General features: G+C 38.1%; 1 protein-coding gene across 1 annotated transcript in view; it reads right to left on the reverse strand.

Annotated features, from left to right (window-relative positions):
- The window catches only part of LOC125411853 (uncharacterized), a 37589-nt gene that overhangs the window by 15708 nt on the left and 7836 nt on the right, over nucleotides 1-14045 (reverse strand).

The raw sequence follows: 14045 nt of genomic DNA on the forward strand, positions 1-14045 counted from the left end.
AGAAAAGGGACTAGGGGAGGAATGGGGAAAGCTCGGTGGACTGGGATGGGGGGGAGGGAGGAAGGATGAATATGGGATCAGGGAAGAATATATTTCAACTAAGGGAGTCATTTTAGGGTTTACAGGAGACTTGATTATATATGGGATCCCAGGTCCAAGGAGAGATCCCCAGATTGTTCTCTGGACAGAGGAGAGGGTGCCTGAACCGGCTTTGGCCCATAACCATACTGATGAATATTTTGCTTATCACCATAGATCCTTCATCTGGCGATGGATGGAGATAGAGACAGAGACCCACATTGGAACACTGGACTTAACTCCCTAGGTCCAAACGAGAAGCAGAAGGAAAGAGAACGTGAGCAAAGAAGGCAAGACCAGAGGGAACCTTCATCCGACGATGGATGGCGATACAGACGGAGACCCCACATTGGAGCACCGGACTGAGCCCCCCAAGGTCCCAATGAGGAGCAGAAGGAGGAAGAAAATGAAAAAGTAAATCAGGACTGCGAGGGATGCGATCACCCACTGATACAAGGGGACTGATCTAATGAGAGTTTACCAAGGCCAGTTGGACTGGGACTGAACAAGGACGTGATCCAACCAGATCCTCTGAATGTGGCCGGATTCTCTGAATGTGGCTGGCCCCGAGTCTTTCTGAAAAGCCATTGACAATGACACTGGGACTTGTTTCCTCTGCATATACTGGATTTTGGGGATCCAGTCTGTTTGGATACTCACCTTCCTGGACCTGGAGGGAGGGGGGAGGAACTTGAACTTTCCACAGGGCAGGAAACCCTGACTGCTCTTAGGGATGTGAAGGCGTAAGTCACAGACAATCCCACACCAGTTTGGAATTATGATTAATATAATGGTTATTTATTCAAAGGGGAAAAAACTTACAGATTACCGTCCCAGACAACAGCCCCTCCGCGCGAACAGGAAAGGAGTCCAGGGGCCGGAAATGGAGCCGGAAGACAAAGAGAGAGTGGAGGACAGCCGCTGCTTTTTTTAAAGGGAGAGACCACGCCCCAATGGGCTGGTAACTCAGCGGCGATTGGCTGAAGGAGCTGAAGGAACTCCCACAGCAGGGATGGAGAGGGAGGAGGAGAGGGAGTGGGGGGAGTGGGAGGGTGGTGGGAGGAGGAGCAGAAATGGAAACTTTTATAATTTAATAAAATTACTTTCTCATAAAAAAATAAAAAATAATTAAATTGATTCCTGAGGAATAATTTTCATGATGCCAGAAGCACCATAGAAGCTTCCAAAGGAGGGAGTCAACAAACAGTCTTAGACAACTATGATGCCTATTGTGGAGGCCCAAAAATGTGAGCCTATTTCCACTTTGTCTGAAGGCCAGAGAGCTTTAGCTTGTTCAAAGTTTCTGGAAACAAGTATGGCTACATACCCTGACATACGGTGTTGTTACTTGATCTTTTTTACATTCAGATGGCCCAGTGAATCAGGTGGAGATTCACTCCACCCTGACCAATGGTCAGGAAATTCAAGCATACTTATGCTCCTTCTTTTGAAATAGGAGGTTTGACCTTGGGAATGGCTGTTTTCAGGATACTTGGTCTAGCATGGGTTCACTGCTTAAACAACAGAATGCTGATACTTGAGATGCTTCAAGTATTGAAGCAAGTCATTGTTCTAGTTGTCCTTTGTATCATGTTAAAGCTGTCTTTTGCCTTCTTTCCTCTGCCGGTTTGGGGTATAAAAGAGTATGGAAAATTAAACGCAAAGAGAGTTCAGTATTTATTGGAACTCTTTCCTAGTACTACCCTATGTTTTCTGTTTCATTTTCATCTGTGTCTTCTTGTCCTTTACCAACTCTTCTAATCCCCATGCTTTTACCCTGATAAGTGGTATTTTTATTGGAGCTGGTCTCTGACAGTCTATGAACCACATCAACTCTCATCCTAGCACAATAGTCCTAAGAATGTACCAGTGGCAAGCATACTGTGGTCAAAACGTCTCTTTCATTGTACTCAAGACCCTCTTAACAAATTTCAGACACCATGACTGTTGTTAGAAATTCAGTTTCCTACTGTTGCTGGTGAAGACATGAATCTTAGAGGATAACAACCACCACTTTACTAAACCATTATAATCCCTAACAAATAACTAAACATTTTCCTTGTACTTACAAGTAAGCTTAATCTTTGCCCCTCACCAAAGAAACATCTCATTTCAACAGAGATCACTGCAAAAATTAACAAATCATCAAAATGGAGAGGCCAGGCTCGATAATCATGTTTGAAAAGGGGCTATAAAGATTAAAGAAGCAGAAGATCAGGAAATTTGTTGTGAGATTGTATCTTCTAGTGTACTAGTCAGAGTTCTCTAGAGTAACAGCACTTATAAAATGAATATACATATATGTGTAAATATATAACTGTACATACATACACATACAAACACATATGTATATATAAAATGGAGATTTATTGGATGACTTACACGATGCTATCCAGGTCATCCAACAATGGGTGACTGTAGCAGAAAGTCCCAAAATCTAGTCGTTGCTTAGACTACAAGGCTGGATATCTTGGCTGGTCTTCACTATATGCTGGAATCCTAAAGAAAGAAGCTCCAATGCCAGTGAAGGAATGGCTGTGCTAGCAAGAAAATGAGACAACAAACAGGCAATGAACAAAATGATTCCTATCTTCATGTCATTATATAGACTTCCAACCAAAGTGGATCTGTGGTCCAGATTAAAGGTATATCTTCCAACCTCTCATTCCTGATCAAAGGTGTGCACCCTTCAGCCTCAAGTTTGGATTAATAGCATTTGTCTTCCTATCTCAAAGTTCTAGGCTATAAGAGGATTCAGTCACTTCAAAATAATCAAAAATTATCTTACAGGTCTTTCATCCATTTCTGGATTGTAGGTTATTCCAGAGGTAAGCCAGCTGACAGCCACGAATAACCATCACACCTAGTCATGCCAGAAGCTTTGTCTATAAAATCTTTTCAACACAACCTCCCAAACATGTGTTGGATAAAGATAAGAACAATGGGCATACCAAGGGGATAGGGAGAAATTCCCACAAGCCTTCAACCCTACACAAAGAACTACAGGCAACTGTAGGATGCGGGGAGCAGGAGAGTCTCCCCAAGGGAAGCATTCACCTACTGCTTCTTCAAAACCAAATAGTTAACATTGAAAATATGCATATAACCAACATATGTATTGAATATGTTATTTATAAACATATATGTATACATATAGACACATATGTTTGTAATAACACTTAAGAAAAAGATGCCATGAATTTGAAAGTTAGCAGGGAGGGTATATGGGAGGATTTAATTATAGGAAAGGCTTGGAGGCCCAAAAATGTGAGCCTATTCCACCTTGTCTGAAGGCTCAATTAAAGTTTAAGTGTTATTTCAGAGAAGAAGCAAAAGTTTTGGAACAACAGGGAAAAGCAAAAGGCCTTGAGACTTCCCCAGATCAAATTCTGGATGAAGGCACTTATTCTGACCCACAGGTTCAAGCTCTATATGAGGAACAAATCTTGTCCCTATGCCACAAAGCAGCCTTAAGTGCTTGGGACAGAATTCAAGAACTAAGAAAATGAATTGAGTTGTATGCCAAGGTTAAGCAGGGCCAGAGAGAACACTTTAGTGATTTTTACAAAGATTAACCAAGGCTGTACAAATAGGACTAATAGACCCAGATGCTAGATGAGTACTTATTGAATCTCTGGCTTTTGAAAATATCAACGTAGAATGCAAAAAGATGCTTGGGCCTTTAAAGGTTAGATCAGCACCTGTGGATCAATGGATCCTACATACAATGAACATTGAGACATTTGGCTATAATACTGAATCTTCGGTAGGAGAAGCAATTCCCAAAGGAATGAGGAGACATCAAAATGTCAAATGTTTAAATTGTAGTAGATTAGGACATCTGAGAAGGGATTGCAGAAAAGAAATTCCTAAGAATAATATCTCCTTTGGGCATGGCAAGAATGGGAGGATTCAGCCTTCAAGTATATGTAGAAGATGTGGCAAAGACTGACATTGGACCAATGAATGCAGATCAACAAAAGACAGACAAGGCAACCTGATACCATCAGGAAACTCCTTAAGGAGCCTCTCACAGGCCCTCATTGCCAAAAGAGGTCCAATCATTCTTAGTCACTGTGGAGGATATGTCTCACCAGGAAAATTAAAAAATCCAGACCCCTCTGTAAAAGACCATGCTGTTCTATACAATGGCATACGCATGGAGGATAAGGCAAAAATTCCAATAGGAAATAGGAAATGTATATTCTGGCAGACTTCTATAAATGATCAAAGATCAAGGCTAAGAGTACATATAAACGGCATTGTAATCATTGGTTTGATAGACACAGGTGCGAATGTGAGTATCATTATTCCAGAATCTTGGCATCCAAATTGGCCTCTTCAAAAGGTAGATGTTCAATTACTAGGAATTGGAACCATATCTCAAGTTAAAGCACGAGATGGGTTGGCTGCATTGGGCCAGAAGGTCAAAGAGGGAAACTGAGGCCATATGAGGTTAATAGAGCAGTAAATTTATTGGGTCGTGACCTGCTGCAACAATGGAATACCCAGATTTACATTCCTGCAGTCCCAGGAATTCATAATTCTGGGAAGGATATTATAAGATACTATACACAAAGGTCATCAGCCATTCAGGCTATACAAGAACATAAAGCAACTAGCAAATCTTTACAGGTACCAACAGCTTTACCTTTAAAATGGTTAACTGAGAAACAAATATGGATTAGGCAGTGACCTCTAGCTTATGAAAAGTTTTTTTTATTGATTATTATTATTTATTTATTTATTAAAAATTTCCACCTCCTCCCTACCTCATCCTCCCTCTCTAGTCCTAAGAGCAGTCAGGGTTCCCTGCCCCGAATGAAGTCCAAGGTCTTCCCACCTCCATCCAGGTCTGTAAAGGTGAGAATCCAAACAAACCAGGCTCCCACAAAGTCAGTCCACACAGTAGAATCAAAACACAGTGTTATTGTCCTTAGCTTCTCAGTCAGCCTTCATTGCCATCCACATTCAGAGTGCTCAATTTGATCACATGCTCCATCATTCCCAGACCAGCTGGCCTTGGTGAGCTCCCATTAGATAAGTCCCACCGTCTCAGTGGATGGACTCACCCCTCATGGTCCTGACTTCGTTGCTCATGTTCTCCCTCCTTCTGCTCCTCATTTGGACCTTGGGAGCTCAGTCCAGTGCTCCAATGTGGGTCTCTGTCTCTATCTCCATCCATCACCAGATGAAGGTTCTATGGTGATATGCAAGATATTCATCAGTGTGGCTCTGGGACAAGGCCAGTTCAGGCACCCTCTCCTCTGATGCCCAAGGAACAAGCTGGGGACCTCTCCTTGTACCTGGGAACACCTCTAGAGTCAAGTCTCTTGCAAACCCTAAAATGGCTCCCTTAATTAAGATATATTACTTCCCTGCTCCCATATCCACCCTTCCTCCATCCCACCCATCTTATTCCCCCAAGCTCTCCTGAATCTTCCCCTTCTCCCTTCTCTCTACCCATCTCCCCTTACATTCACCCCCACCCCTGTGCATCCAAGTTTTGCCTGGCAATCTTGTCTACTTCTAATATCCAGGAGGATAACTATATGATTTTCTTTGGGTTCACCTTCTTATTTAGCTTCTCTAGGATCACGAATTATAGGCTCAATATCCTTTAATTATGGATAGAATCCACTTATGCATGAGTACATACCATATTCCTCTTTTTGGGTTTTTGGGTCTGGGTTACCTTACTCAGTAAAGCATTTTCTATTTCCATCCATTTGCATGCAAAATTCAAGATGTCATTGTTTTTTACCGCTGAGTAAAACTCTAATGTGTATATGTTCCACACCTTCTTTAACCATTCGTCTGTTGAGGGGCACCTAGGTTATTTCCAGGTTCTGGCTATTACAAATAGTGCTGCTATGAACATAGCTGAACAAATGCTTTTGTAGTATGATAGGGCATCTCTTGGGTATATTCCCAAGAGTGGAACTGCTGGGTCCTGAGGTAGGTAGATCCTAAATTTCCTGAGAAACCGCCACACTGATTTCCAAAGTGGCTGCACAAGTTTGCATCCCCACCAACAATGGATGAGTGTTCCCCTTACTCCACATCCTCTCCAGCAAAAGCTATCATTGGTATTTTTGATTTTAGCTATTCTAACAGGTGTGAGATGGTGCCTCAAAGTTGTTTTGATTTGAATTTCCCTGATTGCTAAGGAGGTTGAGCATGACCTTAAATGTCTTTTGGCCATTTGAACTTCTTCTGTTGAGAATTCTCTGTTCAGTTCAGTATCCCATTTTTTAATTGGGTTAATTAGAGTTTTAGTGTCTTGTTTCTTGAGTTCTTTGTATATTTTGGAGATCAGACCTTTGTCTGATGAGGGGTTGGTGAAGATCTCCCAATCAGTAGGTTGCCTTTTTGTCTTAATGACATTGTCTTTTGCCTTACATAAGCTTCTCAGTTTCAGGAGGCCCCATTTATTCACTGTTGCTCTTATTGTCTGTGCTACTGGGGTTCTACCTAGGAAGTGGTCTCCTGTGCCCATGTCTTGTAGACTACTTCCCACCTTCTCTTCTATCAGGTTCAATGTGGTCAGATTAATATTGAGGTCCTTAATCCATTTGGACTTGAGTTTTGTGTATGGTGATAGATATGTATCTATTTCCATTCATCTACAGGTTGACATCCAGTTATGCTAGCACCATTTGTTAAAGATGCTTTCTTTCTTTCATTGTATAATTTTCGCTCTTTTGTCAAAAATCAGGTGTTCATAGGTTTGTGGATTAATATCTGGGTCTTTGATTTGATTCCATTGGTCAACATCTCTTTTTTTGTGACAATACCAAGCATCTTTTCATTACTGTAGCTCTGTAATAGAGTTTGAAATTAGGGATGGTAATGCCTCCAGATGTACTTTTATTGTATAGGATTGTTTTGGCTATCGTGGGTTTTTGTTTTTCCATATAAACTTGATTATTGTTCTCTCAAGGTCTGTGAAGAATTTTGTTGGGATTTTGATGGGGATTGCATTGAATCTATAGATTCCTTTTTGTAGAACTGCCATTTTTACTATGTTGATCCTCCCAATCCAAGAGCAAGGGAGATTCTTCCATTTTCTGGTATCCTCTTCAATTTCTTTCTTCAAAACCTTAAAGTTCTTGTCAAATAGATCTTTCACTTCCTTGGTTAGAGTGACCCCAATATACTTTATGCTATTTGTGGTTTTCGTGAAAGGTGATATTTCTCTGATTTCCCTCTCTGCTTCTTTGTCCTTTGTGTATAGGAGGGCAACTGATTTTTTTGAATTGATCTTGTATCCTGCCACAGTACTAAAGGTGTTGATCAGCTGTAGGAGTTCTCTGGTAGAGTTTTTGGGGTCGCTTATGTATAATATCATATCATCTGCAAATAATGAAAGTTTGACTTCTTCCTTTCCAATTCAAATCCCCTAATCTCTTTATGCTGTCTCATTGCTATTGCTAGAACTTCAAACACTATATTGAAGAGTTATGGAAAGAGTGGATAGCCTTGTCTTGTTCCTGATTTTTGTGGGATGGCTTTGAGTTTCTCTCCATTTAATTTAATGTTAGCTGTCGGCTTGCTGTATATTGCTTTTATTATATTTAAGAATGAACCTTGTATCCCCAATCTCTCCAAGACCTTTATCATAAATAGGTGTTGAATTTTGTCAAATGCTTTTTCAGCATCTAATGAAATGATCATATGTTTTTTTTCTTTCAGTTTATTTATATGATGGATTACGTTGATAGAATTTTATCTGTTGAACCAGCCCTGCCTCTCTGGGATGAAGCCTACTTGATCATAATGTATAATTGTTTGGATGTGTTCTTGGATTCTGTTTGCCAGTATTTTATTGAGAATTTTTGCATCAATGTTCATTAGTGAGACTGGTCTTTAGTTCTCTTTCTTGGTTAAGTCTTTGTGTGGTTTTGGTATCAGGGTGACTGTAGCTTCATAAAAGCAGTTAGGCAATGACCCTTCTGTTTCTCCAGACCTTTGAAGGGGTTAAAGAGTACCTATCTATGCAGAAAATAATCTTTACATATCTAAAGCACCTGATTAGTCTTCCTATAACAAACATGAATGACTATTGATCTATAATACTTAATACTTCTATAACTTCAAGACAAAGACTTCCTGTCAGAACATTAAATAATCTTTAAACAACTGTGCAGTAAATGATAGTGACCTCAAAATGTAAACAATGTTTAAGTATCTTGAGCAGAGATAGAAACATATAATGCAATATAATATATACCAAAAATTGTATCAATATACACAATGTCTTAAACAGAGAGAGAAACATGCATGCATAAAATCTGACAAAATAACTTTGCATAGGCGTACAAATATTTTAAACAGAAATAGGAGCATATTCAAAATAGCAAATATAATTTGGACTTGTAATAATATACAAAATCTATACCAGTGAAAATTGTCAACAAATAATAGCTCACAAGTATTTACTCTATTTCATATATATATATATATATATATATATATATATATATATATATGACCTCATAAGTCATTTTTTTCTTTGCTTGGTAATCCTTTCTGGATAGTTCTTGTTTCCTCTTTAGGCATGCAAATGTCCAGGATCTCTTGACTTTTTGAAGATGTGTATTTTCCTGTAACAACAAGAACAGAACCCTTCCCCAACTCTTATGAGGTTTTCTTACAACCTGTATAGTTGTCACCTCTGTGGATGAACTGTCATTTCTCTTTTTCAAGGTTTCTCTTTTACAAACTGAATTTTTATCAGTTTTGATAGTATCTAAAGCTCTTCTTATCCTGTAGAAACAAGAGCTAAACCCCTTTTCCAGTGTAGCACATCTCCTGGTTTCCATTCTGATATCACACATCCTTGAATTATACTGACTAATTTAAATCAGAAGTTTTTTTTTATTATCCAATATCTCTCAGCTAATGTTCCATTCTCATTAGCTGAGAAAATGTAAGGTTAATAAAGTACTATGCAATCATTTCTGGGAGTATTTTTTATCCCTTCCTCTTTGTTTAACATATCCTTTATAGTTCAATTTGATCTTTCTATAACTGCCTGACCTGAAGGATTGTTTGATATAGCTATAATATGCTTTATATTATAATAAGCAAAAAATCTGTTTCATTTTCTTAGATACATATGCTGGACCAATGTCTGTCTTTATTTGTGCAGGTAAAGCCATGATGGCTATAACTTCTATTAAATGCATGATTACCAAATCAGCCTTTTCTGAGCTTAAGGCAATTATCCATTAAAAACCTGAATAAGTGTCAATGATGTGGTGTATGTATCTTATTTTCTAAATTCTGTAAAGTAGAATAAATCCATCTGCTAGATTTCATTCCATTGAGTACCTTTTGGGTTACTCCCTTCAGATAATGGTATTTGGTTATAGAAAGAGCAAGTAGGACATCTCTTTATAATCTCCTTATCTTGTTGCCATGTAACAGGAAACTCTTTCTTTAAACCTTTGCTATTGATATGATGATCTTTATAAAACTATGAGGCCTTTAGTGGTGTGGGACAATGGTCTGTATTCTGTCAATTATATTTTAAATAAACGCTGTTTGGCCAGTACCCAGGCAGGAAGTATAGGCGGGACAACCAGACAGGAAGTAGAGATGGGTCAATGAGAATAGGAGAATACTGGGAAGGAGGAAGCCCATTCCTCTGCAGTCCTAGCTCAGCCACATTAGAAGCAAGATGTGACTGCCTTGCTGAAAAAAGTACTGAGCCATGTGGCTAACGCAGATAAGAATAATGGGCTAATATAAGAGTATATTATAATGTAAGAGTTAATAAGAAGCCTGAGATACTAGGCCAATCAGTTTATAACTAATATAGACCTCTGTGTCATTTCTTTTGGACTAAATGATTGCGGGACCTGGGCAGGACAGAAAAACCTCAGACAACACTTTAGCATACTTCCAATCAATAATCAAGCAATTTCTGCATTAACTTGTGCTAGAGGACCTGGCAGACCAGTTATGTTATCGGATGTGTATTATGTATATAGAACAAAGCCTATTCCTGATTATGTCTTGAACCTGAATGAATAATGAAGTCAATTCTGTATCATCTGGTAAAAATTCAGCAGTTTGGATAGGCAAAACAACTCTTTCTGCATATTGTGAATGGATAACTGTATTGATAAATTCTTTTAAATCCCTTAGTATCATCATAATAGTATATAACTAACTCTGCCTTTTGGACAGAAATATAAGGACTTTGTTTCACCTTACTTAGTTCTTTTGATTTGTAACCTTCCTTTCCTGATTTATTTGTATCAGCACAAACTGTACCATCTCCATTCATTGATGTGCCACATACAATTCAGGGAAGAATCCAAGTAGTTCTCATTATAAGGTTAATTCTATCACTTTTGGGATAATTGCTATTAATTTCGTCCAAAGATTTAGCATAATTTTTTTGCCATGGTTTATTGTCTTCCCATAATTGTTTAATTTCATCAGTAGTAAAATCAGTAGTATAATCTCTGCTGGGTCTATACCTGCTAGTTAATGAAGTCTCAATTTTCCTTTTATAATTAATTCAGAGACTTTTCCCCATAAATTTTCAACAGTTTATTTGGTTTATATGGTCTATATGGATCTTAGAAGATCCTTTCTAAGCACATATCTTCCCTCTGCATTAAAATTCCTGTAGTGGAAATTTTGGAAGGCAACATGGCTAGAATACAATTAAGATTTGGATTCACCCTCCTGTAATGTCTCTTTAATAATCATCAATCCATTTTTCACTTCAGCTATTAATTCTCTGGGACCAATTAAGTCTTTGTCAACATGTAAGGTTTTGTTTCAATGAATTATTATATCAGGTATTATCCCAACAGTCTGTTGTAGACTGGAAATGTCTCCTAACATTCTTTGAAAGTCATTAAGAGTCTGCAATTATTTCCTAATTTGTACCCTTTGTGTTCTAATTTTCTGTAAACCTATTTTGTAACCTAGGTAATTGACAGAATCTCCTCTTTGTATTATTCAGGAGCAATTTGTAATCTTCATTTAGGTAAAACTGTCTTTACTTCTTCTAAAGTATCTGCATTTGAATGAAATAACAAAATGTCATCCATGTAAATTATAGACTTAGGAAATTGTCTACATATTATTTCCACAGCTGACTTACAAAGTCACAGAGTTGGACAATTAAGCATTCTGTGTGGGAGGACTGTCCATTGATATCTCCTAGTAGGTTGAGAATTATTGTAAGTAGGCACTGTGAAGGCAAATTATTCTCTGTCCTTTTCTTGTAAAGGTATAGTGATGAAACAATCTTTTAAATCAATAAGTATAAGAGGCCATCTGTTTGGTACTAGAGAAGGCAGAGGAATTCCAGAGTGTAGTGGGCTCATAGGTTGAATTATCTTGTTGACAGCTCTTAGATCTATCACTATTATCCATATTCCAGATTTCATTTTAACAAATACAGGAGAATTCCAAGGGTTGATTGATTCTTCAATATGGCAAGCATCTAGTTTCTCCTGTACCAACTGTTGTAGTCTTTAATTTCTCTACTGTTAAAGGGCATTTTTTTCTCCCATATTAGATTCTTAGGTAATCATTTTACAGCCAGGGCCATTTGTATCTCTGAAGGTTTGCTAATTTCTTTGTGTTCTTAAATATGGTGAATGGCTGATGACCTTTGTGTATAATATCTTATAATATCCTTCCCAGAAACATGAATTTTTTTGGAGTGCAAAAATGTTAATCTTGGCAATCCTTTACTGCAACCCCATAAATTCATTTCTATATTAACTACATATGATCTCAACTTTTCTTTCTGTCTTTCTGGCCCTATGCATTCAACCCATCTCATGCTTTGTTTCACATGAGATAGGGTTCCAATTCCTGAGACTTGAATATTTAACTCTTGAAGAGTCCAATTTGTATGCCAAGATTCTTGAGTTAATGATTTTCATGTCCACACCTGTACCTATTAATCCATCAATTACAATGTCATTTATACACACTCTTAGATTTAGTCTTTGATCATTTATAGAAGTCTGCCAAAATATATGCTTCCTACTTTCTACTGGAGTTTTTTTATACATCCTCCATGCCTATACTATCATCCACAACATTATGGTTTTTTACAGTAGGCTCTGGATTTTTAAAATTTTCCTGGTGAGACATGTTCTCCACAGTGACTGGGAATGATTGGACCACGTTTGACATGGGGGACTGCAAGAGACCCCCCCCCCCAAGGAGTTTTCCTTGGTATCAGGTTGCCTTATCTGTCTTTTGTCAATTGACATTCATTGGTACAATCTTGGTCTTTGCCATACCTCCTACATGTACCAGAAGGCTGAGACCTAGAATGCATATTTTTGCCATTCTTAGAGGAAGCATCATCCCTAGGAATTCCTTGTCTACAATCCCTTCTCAGATGTCCTATTCTACCACAATTAAAACATTTGGCATTTTGGTGTCTCCTTATACCATTGGAAGTCTCTTCTCCTACACAAGCCTCAGTACTGTAGTCAAATATCTCAACATTCATTGTATATAAGATCCATTCATCTATTGGTGATAATCTAACCTTTAAAGACCCAAGGATCTTTTCCCATCCTAAATTGGCATTTTCAAAAGCCAAAGATTCAATAAGTACACATCTAGCTTCTGGTCTGATATTCCTATTTGTACAGCCTCAGTTAGTTTTTGTAAAAAGCCACTCAAGGGTTCTCTCTGGACCTATTTAGTCTTAATATATTATTCAATTCTCTTTCCTAGTTCCTGATCCTGCCCCAAGCATTTAAAGCTGCTGTGCTACACAGGGACAAAGTGTGTTTGTTGTAGAGAGCTTGGTCCTGAGGTAATGTCCCTCGCCAAGAATTTGATCTTGGGAAGTCTCAAATCCTTTTGCTTTCCCCTGTTCTTAAATTGCCTCTTTTCTCCAGTAACACTTCCAAAGCAGCTGAGGTTTGTCTTCTAGGAACACTGTAATCAATTGAAACTACTAATGTGGGGTAGCCTTATTACTTGAAACAGATGTTTTCACCATTTCTCAAACAAATGGCGAATGTAGTCCATAAGCTACTATTGCTTGTTTAATATCTTTTAGATCACTCATATGTATTGGTTCACATGTATATTCTTTGACTACCATAGGGTACTTTGTGGTAATTGTTTTTCAGAGCGAATTACTGGATAGGCAGTTTAGACTCTGGGTAAGTCATCCCAGGGTATGGCACCTACTGATGAGGCTAAATTCTGTCCTTGGACCTTCTCTCCATGCTTCAATTTACAAACATTTCTCAATCTTTTCAAATCTTTTTACCACTGCCTTTTGTAAAGTCTGAATCTGCTGTCCAGTGTTCTGTTCTAATATCCTCATTGAGGATTCAAAGGTATGAAATTTCTTCAGTAAAGATAACATCTCATCCTTGAACATAATTTTGATGCTGTGGATATAACCTTCCTGGAGAGATCCCTTATCTGTTAATCTATCATAACTTTTCAACATATTCTGATTATTAAATTCAGCAGCACAAAATCTCTCAAATAATGTCTCAGCATCCTTCAACACTGACTGCATTTTGTCTGTCAAACTGATGATATCCATCTCCAAAATGTTGATTTCCCCAACTAGCTGTTCATTATTAGTCTGTAAAGACTACATAATTTCCAAAAGTGTCTCATTCTTGGCTGTGTTACCAAACCATTTTTAATGTGATAATATGAAAATCAAATCTAATCTTTAGATTCAAATAAAGGGATATATCAAGAAAATCACATAAGCATTGCAGAAGACCATCCATAGCATATGCAAAATAATTACTGAACTCTTGGATAGGTATGTTATTGGTAATTTTTGTAGCTTTTCAGATCTTACCTGTCATGAGACAATTACAGGGGAGTATGTGTAATAATCACTATTGGCCAGCAGGTGTTGCAGTTGCAGTCACATGACCAAGGAATGCAAGCAGCAGTGGACTATCCCGGTTTTTGGTTTTGTGCATGTTAGA

This window comes from Myodes glareolus, chromosome 1 (genome assembly GCF_982192425.1).
Source record: "Myodes glareolus chromosome 1, mMyoGla1.1, whole genome shotgun sequence".
Taxonomy (NCBI): domain Eukaryota; kingdom Metazoa; phylum Chordata; class Mammalia; order Rodentia; family Cricetidae; genus Myodes; species Myodes glareolus.